This window comes from Anabrus simplex, chromosome 4, assembly GCF_040414725.1.
Source record: "Anabrus simplex isolate iqAnaSimp1 chromosome 4, ASM4041472v1, whole genome shotgun sequence".
NCBI classification, from domain to species: Eukaryota; Metazoa; Arthropoda; class Insecta; order Orthoptera; family Tettigoniidae; genus Anabrus; species Anabrus simplex.
This window is the reverse complement of record NC_090268.1, coordinates 379,391,644-379,407,809: the sequence shown is the minus strand read 5'-3', so window position 1 is coordinate 379,407,809 and position 16,166 is coordinate 379,391,644.

Here is a 16,166-nt window from a genome sequence, read left to right as displayed (position 1 = left end):
TCAAATAATACTGCCTTCAGGAATTCCCCTCTTAATTATTACACGGTCAGATAAAGCTTAACCCATTCTAATTCTCTGAGATCTATTTCCTAGAAATATAGCGACCCATTCAGTCACTCTTTTGTCTAGTCCAATTGCACTCATTTTTGCCAGTAGTCTCCCATGATCCACCCTATCAAATACTTTAGACAGGTCAATCGCGATAGAGTCCATTTGACCTCCTGAATCATAGATATCTGCTATATCTTGTTGAAATCCTACAAGTTGAGCGTCAGTGGAATAACCTTTCCTAAAACCGAACTGCCTTCTATCGAACCAATTATTAATTTCACAAAAATGTCTAATATAATCACAAAGAATGCCTTCCCAAAGCTTACATGCAACGCATGTCAAACTTACTGGCCTGTAATTTTCAGCTTTATGTCTATCACCCTTTCCTTTATTCACAGGGGCTACAATAGCAACTCTCCATTCATTTGGTATAGCTCCTTCAACCAAACAATAATCAAATAAGTACCTCAGATATGGTACTACATCCCAACCCATTGTCTTGGGTATATCCCCGAAAGTCTTGTCAAATTCACCCGCTTTTCTAGTTTTCGACTTTTGCATCTTACTATAAATGACATTGTTATCATATGTAAATTTTAATACTTCTTCAGCATTAGTCTCCTCCTCTATCTGGACATTATCCTTGTAACCAACAATTTTTACATACTGCTGACTGAATACTTCTGCCTTTCGAAAATCTCTTCTGCTAGTGGCTTTACGTCGCACCGACACAGATAGGTCTTATGGCGACGATTTCGAAAATCCTCACATACACTCTCCCCTTGCTTCTTTAATTATTCCTGGAATGTCCTTCTTGGAACCTGTTTCTGCCTTAAAATACCTATACATACCCTTCCATTTTTCACTAAAATTTGTTAGATTGCCAATAAAATTATGCTTGCCATCATGTTATTCTTAGATGCCTACCTTGCTAGATTCCATTCCCTAGTAAGTTCCTTCAATTTCTCCTTACTTTCACAGCCATTTCTAACTCTATTTCTTTCCAGTCTGCACCCCCTTCTTAGTCTCTTTATTTCTCTATAATAATATGGTGGGTATTTACCATTCCTTACCATCCTTAAAGGTACAAACCTGTTTTCACATTCCTCAACAATTGCTTTGAACCCATCCCAGAGTCTGTTTACAATTTTATTTATCGTTTTCCACCGATCATATTTACTTTTTAAAAACTGCCTCATGCCTGCTTTGTCAGCTAGATGATACTGCCTAATAGTCCTACTTTTAAGACTTTCTTTCTATCACATTTATTTTGAACTACGAAAAAGAAACAGCTTCATGATCACGAATACAATCATTACTTCGGTTTCTCTATATAGCTCATCTAGTTTTACCAGCACCACATCCAACATATTTTCCCTTTGGTTGGTTCCATCACTTTCTGAATCAGCTTCCCATATTAACTTATTTGCCATTTGTTGGTCATGCTTCCTGTCGTTCGCATTTCCTTCCCTATTGACATCTGGTAAATTCAGATCTCCCGCTACAATCACATTCCTTTCCATGTCGTTTCCCACATATCTGATTATCTTATCAAATAATTCTGAAACCGTGTAAGCGCTACCCTTTCCCGGTCTGTACACTCCAAATATATCAAGTGGCCGATTATCTTTAGAAATGAGCCTTACCCTTAGAATTTCATGTTTGTCATCTTTAACTTTTTCGTAGCTTGCTGGCAGGACCTAGTGTTTACAGTGCACTATGTCTTCTGGTTTGGGCTACAGCAATTTTGTTACTTTCATTGATCTGTCTCTGTCTTATCCTTGGCTTTGACTATATGAAAAGTGACTGAGGTATGAGTGATGCTAGTCATGCCATTCCCTGCGCAGCCAGTCCCTGCTATGAATGGTGTGAAAACGTTGCTCATAGAGTCGGTTGGTGCATTTCAGTGGGCTTGGCAGACTGATATGTAATAGCATCTTCTGGCTTGGTGAGGAAAGCAACGGGAAACTACCTCACTCTTCATTTCCCTAGTACGCCTCTTCAGTGATGCCTAGGCCACCTATGACAGCTGATGGCAGAGCTGTTGAGGATTCAACCAGCCTTAGGGCTGAAGACTGAACATACATACATACAAATTATTCTTTCAGCCAGAATGAATACTCCCCCTCCCACCATTCCTATCCTATCTCTACGATATACACTCCAGTTCCGCGAGAAAATTTCTGCATCCATTATATCATTTCTCAGCAATGATTCAACTCCTATTTCAATATCTGATAAATATATATCTATTCCTTTCTTTACAATACTTCTACAGTTCAACACTAAAAATTTTATGTAATCTCTACTTGATTTCCAGTTCCCTGTTCCCTTATCACCACTCCCTAGGCCTCCCCATTTCCCTGAATGTACTTCCCTTTTACCCTTCCAAACAAATTTCCTAACTTATACGTACCACTGCGGTTTAAATGAAGGCAATCTGAGCGCAGATCCCTATCTGCTACCCACCCATTAGGGTCTAGATATTTCACTCCAAGTTTCCCACATACCCACTCCATAGTCTCATTTAAGACCTCAATACCTCCTACGTAGTATTCCACTGATTACAATCTCCACTTTCTTAAACTTCACCCGTGCTGCATTTTCCAGATCCCACTCATCTCCAACTATGTTAGTACTTATACCCACTTGCCTTACGTTGTTGGTACCACCGTGAAACACTATCACCTTCTCCTACCCCTCCTTCTTCTCTTCTACTTTCCTCAACATCTGCCTCAATCTAATTCCTGGATAACACTCTACCCTGGTTCCCTTTCCTCCATACACTTTCCCCACATGTCTAACAATGGAATCCCCCATGACCAGAACCTCAACCCTACCCACATCATTTGATCCACTCCCCTCCTGGTCAGCCCTATCTTTCCAGATAGCTGCAAACACCTCTTTGACACCTACTGTAACCTGTACTTTGTTTGAGGGGGCCTATCTTCCTTCCTGTCTTCTGTGAGAATCCTAATTATCTCCCTCAAACTCTACAACTCCTTCCTCATACCCCTCAATGCTTCGCCACACCTACAATTCCTACACTTGCACTCCTTAGACATTATTTACGGAAAAAAGGAAAAGAAAAGGGAAAAATAAAATTACTTGTGTGCAAAAAAAATGAACAGAGGGAAATATTGTATGGGATAGTACTCAAAGATCACACGACAATAAGGTAATTAATATATGACTACACTACAATACTACTTAGTCACACCCTACTTTTATCCTACAACACCCCTAACAGGATAAAAACTGCTGTTGATTACTGAATACCGAAAGTAATACACAAGAATTACACAATTCTAAACTGCAATTAAGTCTATCCTAATTACAACAACAGAATTTTAGTAAGAGAGTTTCTACGGATACCTCTACTGTACTGCACAAATATTTTACACCAATAAAACAAGCACGCTAAATTCTAATGAGATATTACTCGTATACTACTGTACAGCACACTACAATAATATTAAACTCCGTTCAGACGTATCCTAATTACAATATCGGTACCGTATGTCATTGCTAAGTACAAACAGAAATGAAAATTGCAAGTTTGAAATTTGCAAGAAGTGCTGTGCTCAAAAGGAAAGAAAAGGGAAACTACCTCACTCCCCTTTCCCTAGTATGTTTCTTCAGTGACGCCTAGGTTATCTACGACAGCTGTTGGCGGAACTGTGGAGGATCAAACCAGCCTTCGGGCTGAATACCCAACAACTGTACTCAAAGATTACCAACAAAGCTAAATGCTTAGACAGATTATTATTAATACTATGCTCTACTAGATACATACACAAAGATACACACGAATATAGCAGGCAAGATACGGTATCTAAATATACTGTATGTACACTAAAATTCTCAGCTGAAATGAGGTTGTATGATTTTTTACCACTCATGGATTACTATTATTTTCCCTACTACGCGGGACAGAGAACAAAAGTGTCCTTAAATGCTGAAAAATAAGAGGTTGTGTACAATAATTTCTGTCAAAACTACGCCGGGGGCTTGAACTGCAATATTATTGGGATATAGGAATTTGATTATTAACGTTTACTTGATGAATAAACGAAGCTAGAGAGTACAAAGTATGCAGGGAACTTAGACTACAAATTATCGGAATAAAGTAATCAGATGATTTTGTATTTGTTTACACAACTACCATGTGCATGTAGCAACAATTGTCAACAATCCAAAAACTGTTAAGTATCGTAACTATTCAGTGAAATTACCATGTATTCTCTTTAACTTCTTTTTAAATAGAAGTTTACAGGCGTATCGCGTTATTTAATTTAATAAATTATTACCTTCGTGATAATTTGAACGGATATCTATACGAATACCGGAAAAGTTGCGGCGGAAGTTACAATGAGTTACAACTCTTTATGATAATCTGCCTCCGTTAGCATTATACCAACGAACATACACGTTTAAAAACATTTTTTAAATGTTATTACCTAAAGTATTTCCTAAATCTAAATTCGAAACAAGGTACACTTAGCTACCCTACTTAACCTAGAAAACGTAATGTACTGAACACTAACTGAATTACTTGTGATGAAATTCAAATAAATATCACTACTCCCAATTTCTACCAACAAGCACTAAACACCAATATATAAATATCACTAAATGGATCACACACACACAATTAAACAATTTCAATATGTTTTAACTTCTTTATCACTACAATATTGCATGAGCTCTCTCAACAGCCCACCGTTCACGAGGGCATCCAACAATGCCTCCATTTTCCATTGTCCATTTTCTCCTTGCCGTGATAAAGAAGCCTCATTTCGAAGTAGTTTCTGTACATGAACAGCAATTTGAATACCCAACAGGAAAATATCGCAGAGGGATATCCTGTGATACGCTGGTTTAGATCTGAAAAAGAAACGTTCACTCTTTAATTTTAGTTTCAAGGAAAGATTTAGCCTTATTGAGACACTGGCACCATTTCGAGAAATAAAAATTCAAAATAAAGGAGTAGGAATAAGTCTACAGTCTTTACAAGACGTGCGAAATAATTCTGTCTACAAGTCCCATAGGCCTGCATGCAATCAAGAAAGCAGACATGATATATCTTGTCCAGTTCATTAAACCTAAATAAAAATCTTCTCGTATTTCTGAACGCTCAAGCAGTTAATATAAGTACTAGAACATTTTGACACGCCTGATTCTACAAATGAAAGAGTTATTCTATGATTTGTTATTAAATTATAATAATATTTGTATTGTCCGACTTAATAGGCTATTTAGTAGGATAATAAATCGGTTTGATTATACCTTTATGATGAATTTCGAAATGTTTAAATTTGGAGTTTCAGAGTAAAAGTGATCCATGTCAAGCATAGGTTCGAATTCCATGTGATGATGTAATAATAGTTGCAAATTACATTAAAATACTAATAAAATAATTTAAATTAAGCACAGTTTAACGTTGCTGAAGCAGAAATAACAGTTGGAAGTCAATTATTAACAACTGCGCCTAATCAAATTTGAGATCCGTTTTATGAGACATTAATCTCGTGGGCTTGGTTCACTTTTAACTCTGAATCCTACAATTGTGTCTAAATATCCTTGCTTGAATGTAAGTAAAATGAAAATATATTCAAGAACGAAATATTCAATCCGTCAATAGTCATTTAAAAACTGCATCCAACACTGTTCTATTTACTCTCGTTCTATTGCACAAACACAGTTATTTTCGCAATTATTTTCCCTCCATTGCAAGTACAATGTGTGTGATGTACACCTGCGATTTGACATGATTCTTGATTTTTCTTTTTCTTTGATTCGATTTGATTTGATTTGATTTGATTTGATTTGATTTGATTTGATTTGATTTGATTTGATTTGATTTGATTTGATTTGATTTGATTTGATTTGATTTGATTTGATTTGATTTGAACAATGACATGGACTTCATGCTCTATTTTTCTTTTATTATTTTTAAGATTCGGGAACTCACAATGCAGTCGCATTTTACGGGCATCGTCCGCTCCCAGCCGGTGTTCCAACGGAGGTATCTCACCGCATTCGGTTGCCAACCATTGGTCTTCTAGATAACGGATGTAAGCACATTTCTCATTTGTCTGAATTAACTGTTAAGGAGTGAACTACTTTGTCATTCACTTTCAAATGATGACCACCTCAATAGCCGCACTAACAGAACTGTTGTCTTAATCATTCGTGTGCATTTTTCAAAAATTAAATGAATCATTATCATCATCACAGTCCACTTGGAGACCTGGTTAGCAAGCTGACCTGTGGTCCAGGGGGTCCTGGGTTTGTTTGTCGGCCGTTATTCCACTGACGTGGGGACTGGGTGTTCCTATCGTCTTCAACACTATCTTCCGAATACAAGCACTTAGCTACTCGCCTCTAATCGCACGGCCAACTCACTCGGTCTCTACGCCTCTGTATTCGGAAGGTGGAGAGGGGCTGGTCCCCACTCTCGGCTGTCCTGAGAATGCTTTGCCGTTGTTTTCCATTCTTCTGCACTAAGGCGAGTGCCGGGACAGTTCCTAGTATAGTCCACGGCCGCCAACCCTCTCACCTTGTAACGGACCCAATAAGAAAAAACACATATATAACCGACGGGAGATTCGAGGACGTGGACTCCGATCAGGAGAGGCAGATAACAGCCTCGAACTGAAGACGTTGATTAATAATAATAATAATTCATGACAAGGAAAAAAAACTAACTACCAGCAATAAAAATCAAATGAAATTAAATGAGGGTTTATTAAGATAAAACGTAAATGCAAAAAGGAAGCCACCCAAAAAAAAAAAAAAAAATTGAAACATTATCACATACGTGCTTTTGTCCTTCAGGTTAGTAGAAGCTAGGATCGTAACCTTTTGAGCACAACATACCATAAACATATGGATAAACAATACCTCACGGCTTAATTGATATTTTCACAACATCTTCAAACACCTACATCAGGGAGGATCCTCACAGACTTATTTTGGTCATTTCTTTCCGCGAAGCAGTTCACATTATATTTTCCAACATTACTCAAACCTCCATCATTATTACAGCATCAAAAATGACCAACACAAGGATAAAAGATAACGCAGCCCCTCGGAGTAGAGCGAACAATAGTTACATGAAGGCAATGAAGGTATCGAGATGGCCAGGAGTGCAGCATCTCTGTACCAAAGAGCACGCAAAAGGCAAAGAAAATAAAGCGAGTGTGCGCATCACCCGAATTGAAATGAAACAAAATGGCGGCCATAAGTACGAGCAAAACGGTCATAAAATAGACCAAGATAAAAATAATAAACACAACACTCGAAGTGAAAACCAAGTGTACGAGGAATAAATGAAAAGGAAACATAAATTAACTAACCGATACGACATCCTTTTAGCCCCTCGCTCGCTCTCACACATGCACACAAACATTCAGGCATTGTCGACATCGGGCAACAATAGGGTCAATAACCTCTTTTCAAAACAGATCGTAAACACATGTAGTATGACTCACCTGGCCATAAGTTAGTTCCCGCGCACGACGTAGAAACGTGCACACTGCAAATATATATAAGCAGGACGATATGGACCCACGGCCCACGTACAAGCCCACCAACACAGGCACTGGCTACGACGTATCTCCGTGTCGACACCCAGAGCCTAGTAACATTTGGTGGCAATAAAGAAGTATAATGTCGTGCACATAATGACAATTCTCGTAGAGACCCAGTTACCTCGTCACCACCACCACAATAATGCCCGCAAACACACACCCATTCATATCGCGGGGCAAAGACGTATATCAGCCAGTCGCGATTACAAGGCACTTGAAACAGCCACAAGATAAACATAAAATAAAAGCGAAAACACAGCTCACATTACCTGAGGTTGAAGCTGATCAATTAAAAATCAGAATATGAATACAGACAGGGTTTAAACCTGATAAAAACCCATCGATAATTCAAAAATGCTACTCCGAGTAGAGGCGACTCCATCTTTCTTTCCTTCAGGTCATAACAACAACAAAGACTTCAAGTCAAAGAGATAAAAGACTCGCGGAAGGAAGGACCATCCGTTTACAAAGCAGGGACGCTGCCCTCTGCGGTACAGTTTGGGAAATAGTTAATAGTCTGTTTAGTGAAGTCAAACGAGAGCTAATGCATGCTCTTAACAATCACGTATAAACCTACATGTTATGAACATGCTAAACGAGCATGTTTCAACCTTCTCCCCCTGTGGGTGAGGGCGATAGAATAACACCCACGGTATCCCCTGCCTACGGTAAGAAGCGACTAAAAGGGGCGTCAGGGGCTCTGAACTTTGGAGCGTTGGTTGGCGACAACGGGGCCCTCAGCTGAGTCCTGGCATTGCTTCCACTTACTTGTGCCAGGCTCCTTACTTTTATCTATCCTATCCGACCTCCCTTGGTCAACTCTTGTTCTTTTCCGACCCTGACGGTATTACTGTACGTATGAAGATCTAGGGAGTCTTTCATTTTCACGCCGTGGCCCTTGTCTTCCTTTGGCCGTTACCTGCATTTTTCGAAGTGTCGGACCCCCTCCATTTTCCTCTCTGGTTTGTGTTATATAGAGGATAGTTGCCTAGTTGTACTTCCTCTTAAAACAATAATCGCCACCACCACCACCCTCTCACCTTCTCCGAGCATCTCCTTCTCCGATACGAATCCGGTGGCCTGAGAGATGGCGTCACCGTCTAGTAGCCCTGTATAAATTCACTGCCAATAATTCACTTACACGTCCACAATAATCACAGAAAATGTATTACACACAAGACAAACTGACTCATTTGGTTGAAGGCACTTTTATAATAATATTCAGAATATTAACAAGATAACTCAACTTATTTGGTTCACACTGGGAACTGTTTTTTATTCTGGAATAATCAAGTAAAATTTAGTTATTTCTTCAATATTATGATCAAAATAACTTATCTTGTTAGTTTCAAAAGATATAGAGCATTGACCTTGTTAGATTACAGTAAAAATGAAAAAAAAAAGAAAAAGAAAAATTGACTTATCTGTGAGTGAATTGAAAATTTAAAAGGCGAAACAAGGACAAACATGGAAAGACAAAAGGACAGTGTGAATTTCCACGTCTCCATGCCTTGCTCTCTTCAAATAGATTAGTCCCAGTCCTTCTACATTCAAAGTTCAAACCGCCATTGCTGGAACAGGCGCACTCTTGGTCGGATGAGTATTTCTTTCCCTTCACTTTTTTAATGTTAAAAACATTCCTTAGCAGACAAAGTAGGGGTCGCCATACTGCGAGAAACATAACATTAAGCAATATATGTATTAAGCAATGTATGTATAACTGCCGAAAGTTGAACGGCTAAAGGGACCGTAAAGGTTTCAAATTATGATTCGTGGATATCTCTATCAAACTATAAAAACATATTTCGAAAATTACTTCCGGCCTAAATGCAGTTCCGGAAAGCACCCTACTGTAAAATCGCTTGTTTCTTTATTCGGGTTTTTTTTTTGGCTATTTGTTTTACGTCGCACCGACACAGATAGGTCTTATCGCGACGACGGGACAGAAAGGGGCTAGGAATGGGAAGGAAGCGACCATGGCCTCAATTAAGGTACAGCCTGGCGTGAAAATGGGAAACGACGGAAAACCATTTTCAGGGCTGCCGACAGTGCGGTTCGAACCCACTACCTCTCGAATACTAGACACTGGCTGCACTTAAGCGACTGCACTTATCGAGCTCGGTAATTAGAACTTCGAGTTACATTTTCTGGTAGATAGTGATATTTGGCACAAACAAATTAAATTATGAATCCAATCAAATGGAAATTTCATACGAAGCTCGGTATATATTTTCATTTAAGGTAAATTGATATGAAAAGCTTATCGTGAGACGTTATTAAATTTCGTAATATGTCTCATCCCAGTTCCTCTTTCGCTCGTGAAATGAATGTATTTTCTTTAGAAAAGAAGAAGGAAATGAGTTTTCGTTGTTGCGAAGTGGGTTTGTACGTGCTACCATCTTCTGTGATGGGACTTGACTTGTGACGTCGTGTCGCTCCTTGCAAGGTGTGCCGCGGAGACAGGAGATGGAGAAACTCTATATGCATTTTACAAACTCTTCATCAGTTTGCTTCCATTCTTCCATCAACCTCTGTTTCGTTTCTTTTTACAGTCTTCCCTCTTTAACTAGACCAAAATGAAGAAAATAAAAGGAAGAGGAAGCTTTTTTTCAACTCTCTTCGTCGTAACTGCAGAGTTTTGGCTCAGCGAAGAAATAATTCAGCCATTAACTTCATTATTTTGAGATTTCATAGTGATTAAGATGTGATTGAGTGCAAGCTGAAGTAACAGAGTAGAGACAAAAATAGACCACTTCTCTTCCGTAAATTACAACCTAATCATCAATCTTTAGAGACTTGAGTTTCATCGAGTGTAAAACTTCAAACTTCACGTGATAGGGATCTGCATTTTTATTGTTAGAATAATACATTCAAATAGAGTTCCTGGATGTGAATCTCAAGGGTTATTTTATTGCTAAGAAGAAAAGTATATAATTAGGGCAAAGGGATGGATTATTGTTCTTCGTTATCAATCATTTAATTAATACAGATCTGCATTTAGGGCAGTCACCCAGGTGGCAGATTCCCTATCTGTTGTTTTCCTAGCCTTTTCTTAAATGATTTCAAAGAAATTGGAAATTGATATGTAAAGCGTAACGTGAGACGTTATTGAATTTCGTAATATATCTCATCCCAGTTCCTCTTTCGCTCGTGAAATGAATGTATTTTCTTTAAAAAATAAGAAGGAAATGAGTTTTCGTTGTTCCTATGAACGAATATTTGCCCCAGTTTGTCCTCTTGAATTCCAACTTTATCTTCATATTGTGATTTTTCCTACTTTTAAAGATGCCACTCAAACTTATTCGACCACTAATGTCATTCCACGCCATTTCTCCGCTGACAGCACGGCATACCACTTAAGCGAGCAGTTCGTCTTCTTTCTCCCAAGTCTTCCCAGCCCAAACTTTGCAACATTTTTGTAATGCTACTCTTTTGTCGGAAATCACCCAGAACAAATCGAGCTGCTTTTCTTTGGATTTTTTCCAGTTCTTGAATCAAGTAATTCTGGTGAGGGTCCCATACACTGGAACCATACTCTAGTTGGGGTCTTACCAGAGACATATATGCCCTCTCCTTTATATCCTTACTACAACCCCTAAACACCCTCATAGCCATGTGCAGAGATCTGTACCCTTTATTTAATATCCCATTTATGTGACTACCCCAATGAATATCTTTCCTTATATTAACACCTAGATACTTGCAATGATCCCCAAAAGGAACTTTCACCCCATCAACGCAGTAATTAAAACACAGAGGACTTTTCCTATTTGTGAAACTCACAACCTGACTTTTAACCCCGTTTATCAACATACCATTACCTACTGTCCATCTCGCAACATTATCGATGTCACGTTGCAGTTGCTCACAATCTTGTAACTTATTTATTACTCTTTACAGATTAACATCATCCGCAAAAGGCCTTACCTCTGATTCCACTTCTTTACTCATATCATTTATATATATAAGAAAACATAAAGGTCCAATAATACTGCCTTGAGGAATTCCCCTCATATTACAGCGTCAGATAAAGCTTCGCCTACTCTAATTCTCTGAGATCTATTTTCTAGAAATATAGCAACCCATTCAGTCACTCTTTTGTCTAGTCCAATTGCACTCATTTTTGCCAGTAGTCTCCCATGATCCACCCTATCAAATGCTTTAGACAGGTCAATCGCGATACAGTCCATTTGGTCACCTGAATCCAAGATATCTGCTATATCTTGCTGGAATCCTACAAGTTGAGCTTCAGTGGAACAACCTTTCCTAAAACCGAACTGCCTTCTATCGAACCAGTTATTAATTTCACAAACATGTCTAATATAATCAGAAAGAATGCCTTCCCAAAGCTTACATATGTTTGCACAATTGTGTTAGAAACTTTTTCCTTTTGGTATCTACCGCAATGTTTTTCACAGTGTGTGCTAGAGTACAGGAAATCTGATACACGATAACTCTTGTTTCTACGTACTTTGAAACGGAGCCCATGTAATGCCATCTTCTAACTACTAGCGCTAGTCAAATGAACATTTTAGTTATTTTATTACGTGAAGTAGTACATATATTTTCGTTAGTTTTTTACTTGCTCAGGGGCTGCCTGGCCGAAGCGGTAAAGGCGTGCTCGGTTCGCCCGGAAGGACGTGGGTTCGAATCCCCGTCAGGAAGTCGTAAAATTTAAGGAACGAGATTTCCACTTCCGGAGGTGCATATGGCCCTGAGGTTCACTCAGCCTACACCAAAAATGAGTACCAGGTTAATTCCTGGGGGCAAAGGCGGCCGGGCGTAGAGCTAACCACTCTACCCCATCACGTGCCGAGGTTAACAATGGTAGAAGCCTTTACCTTCAACTCCTCCAAGGGCCCTCATGGCCTGTACGGAGGTGACTTTGCTTTTTGCATTTTTTTTTTGTACTTACAGTAGACTCCATTACGTTCAATGCAAGTCCTCTAGTGCTCAAAAGTTCTTTGATGTCTCTAGAGAGAAAATTGTTAAGATGTCTGCTCAGTATTAATGCACCACCTTCATCTTTCATCTGAAAGGACTTTCCCCCACTACCTCTTTGAGTGGCCCAACATGTGATTATCACTAGGTACGAGGTTTGGTGAATATGGTGGATGTGGAAGACATTCAGAATGCAAGTCATAACCGTTACACGGACATTGTGGGGACGAGCATCATCATAACACTCTTATGGCATGCAGCATCATACTGAATCGTGATTTGTCGATTAATGTCAATAGGTTTCACACATTCACTAGTCAGAAACTTAATAACACACCCTTATTCTAACGTACACGTCTGTAGTGAGACAGCCATTGTTGCACTGGTATCCTGATGGTGTTTGCTTGTCTGCCGCCTAAAGGAAATTGCTTAATGTCTTGGTAATACTGTGGTTTTATTTATCGTACAGCTATGAGTACCGGGAGTGTCCGAGGACATGTTCGACTCGCCTGGTGTGGGTATTTCTGTTTGACGCACATAGGCGACCTGCGCGTCTGGATATGGGATGATGATAATGAAACCCGGTGTTGGCATATAGCCTACTCCTGTCAAATAACACCAAGGTATATGCTCAAGGCTTCACGTCCCAATCCTACAGACAAGTTAGCATCAACGCCACCATATTCCCTCACTACATATGAGCACCAACGGGACTCGAACCGACTAAGCACAGTATGCCAACGGATAGAATCGTGGTGCGATATTTCGAATTTTTATGACATTGTCGAAGTTTGCATTTGACTCGTCTTCGTATATGACGCATTTTGAATCAGCCTGGCCTCCACTCATTTGAGCTCATACCGTCTGTGGAGTAAAATTCCCTCCAAATTTCTTCCTTCTTTTTACTCATGGTACTCATTAGCTCTGTATATCCTGATATAGTTGGCAGTAGTAAATGGTCTTCATTATTCGAAGAAGGGGAGCTCTAACGCTAGTATATAAACTGGACGTGATGGTGTGAATTTTGAAAGACGCAAGGCTCCCTTCAAGTGAGTGGATTTGATTTTCTTCTTATTCTTCTTATTCTTCTTGTTTCATCCGCTTGGTCCACTCTGGTGAGCTTTCTTCTTAGCCCAGTATTCCTTCATCTCTGTACTTTGAGTTGCTTTCCTTTCTTCAGTCAACTTCACTCCCACTTCAGGACGCAATATTTTAGCTGTCAGTGACTGCAGAGTGTCAGACGTTCTGATCAGCGTTCTAAATGTATCCCTGTTGAATTTATCCTTGGGACCTATTTTTAACAATTCTAGATCCTTTAGAATCAGTTTCGTCCATTTATTATTTTCCCCTTCCCTCTAGATATGGTGTTGAAGATTCTTGAGGTAAGTCTCTTGCTGTCCATTCTGACTACCGGGTGACCGTAGACGATAAGTCTCCTTTTTCTCGTGACTGGTTTTATGCTCTCTATATGTTGGTAAAGGCCGTTGTTATGCCTGATTCTGTATTCACATCCCTCTTTAATGGAGTATGGGATGAGTTTCATTGGGAGTTGGAAGCGTTTCCATGTGGCGACGAAGTGACGAGTTATGGTATCGCGAGCTCCGAACATTATCCCTATTATTTCTATTTCCTGAAGGTGGTATTTAGATTTGTAGTAAGGGATAGTGGGTTTGTATTTGTTAATCTTTTCTAGATTAACCCCCTCTGGTTTAACGCTATGGTGCTCGAACATGACAGCCGGATCTAATATGAACCCTTGAGAGCTGTTGTCTTTAAAGGCTATGATGTCCAATTCTCTGCGAACTACAATTTATGGCCAGTCCGTGTACCTCCTCATGTACATTGAATCCCTTCTTTCTCAAGTCGCAATCAGCTGATGCAGGCGGTGGATAGGCAGCCGCTCACGAAGACCTCGGCTTGTCTGATACACTCCATTTCCATTGAAATATCACTTTTCAAAAATGTGTTGGATACATACGTATTCGGTGCAGATCTTCACTTGTTCTAGTGTAGGCTAGAAATCGAGAAAAAGCTCATGATTTTCACACGACAGGCAGGTACCTTTATCAGTGCTAGCCTTAACACGCAATAGTTCACCATTAGAAAGAGTGAATATAAATACCTTGGGACACGGCAGCAATACGCTGACGACATACCCATCTACACTAGTATGAGGAGAAATGACTATGCTGTCCGCGCGTTCGTTCATGTTCAGGCTTCTCACAACTTGCACAAATAATTAATACACCCATCTACATATTCTCTTCATGTAAAATTACATTGAAACAAGAGTGCCTTCCTATCCCCATGATTATTATGCCAATAGTGGTATTTTGAAGACACTGTCACCATGCATTACCAAAAATAGGTTGAATATTCCATAAAATAAAAATATATATATCACGGTTGGAAATCACCAATAATACAAATCTATATTTTGCCCTCCTAATCTAAAGAACTCTCAATCTTACTGATATTTCATTGCAAAATCACGCACATGCATTACATTGAATTTATATATTATAGGCCGGAAATTTTAGCCCATATAATAGAATTGCCACTCCCATCTAGGTGAATATATTTTAAACAATATGAAGACCACTCACAAGTCTCTCTCTAATTCAAGAATATATGCAATTTACATTATTGACCTAATTTATGTGATCTACATATTACATAACCGTGAATGTATTTGGATAATATTTAGATATTCTGTACTTATCGTCAAGTCGAGAAATCCGTGGTTCGGGCCCAGGAAAGGCCCTTATCGTCGATTAGCCTCTCATGGTGCTGTCGTGGGTCACATGTTCGATTCCTCTTCTAGTCCTGCTGAGCACGTTCATAATCCCAGGGTCCACTTCTTCACTGCAACAAGTCTAATAACGTTGAAATAAGTTGTGTCATTCACAAACACAATTTTTCGAAACTGTAACACAGTTCTTGCGGTCACGTTATTCAAATACATTCAATACTATCACTTGGACAAAGTTTTCCACACCGCGTATTTTGCATAATGTATATTATCACTCCCGAATACAGGTAAGGCCAGAACACCATTGGACCGTGTGTCTGCCTTCGACCTTTCACGTCAAGTGGATGTTGTCTCAACATGGCTGCCCCCTATATAATTTTACCTCTACACGAACAATAGACGGCGGTCAGTCCCTACCACATTTTTTCAAATCAGTGATTTTACGGGTTGTGTGACATCGGCAATGCGCTCAAATGTGTGACTCAGACTTTTAAGTAATTTATTTATGTGCGGAAAACGCATCGATCGGCGGTTTATTTAAAATCTATTATCAAAATGATACCTTTACGGGGATTCCCATCCGGAGTCTGCGTACTTAGTTGGCGTGTGAACGCTACTGGTGCTTATACCAGGTGGCTCAAGAACGCCGTACTTTCTACTTACAAATGTCCCGCATGCACAAATGATGAATGGGATGTCTACCAACTGATTTTCACAGGCGCACTACTGCCAGCGGGTAGGTTACGTCAGAATATGAAGAGATAAGGACCAGCCTGTCGCTCGCAGCATGTTACTCAGCGTTACAGGTCTAATGCACCCCTTGCAAT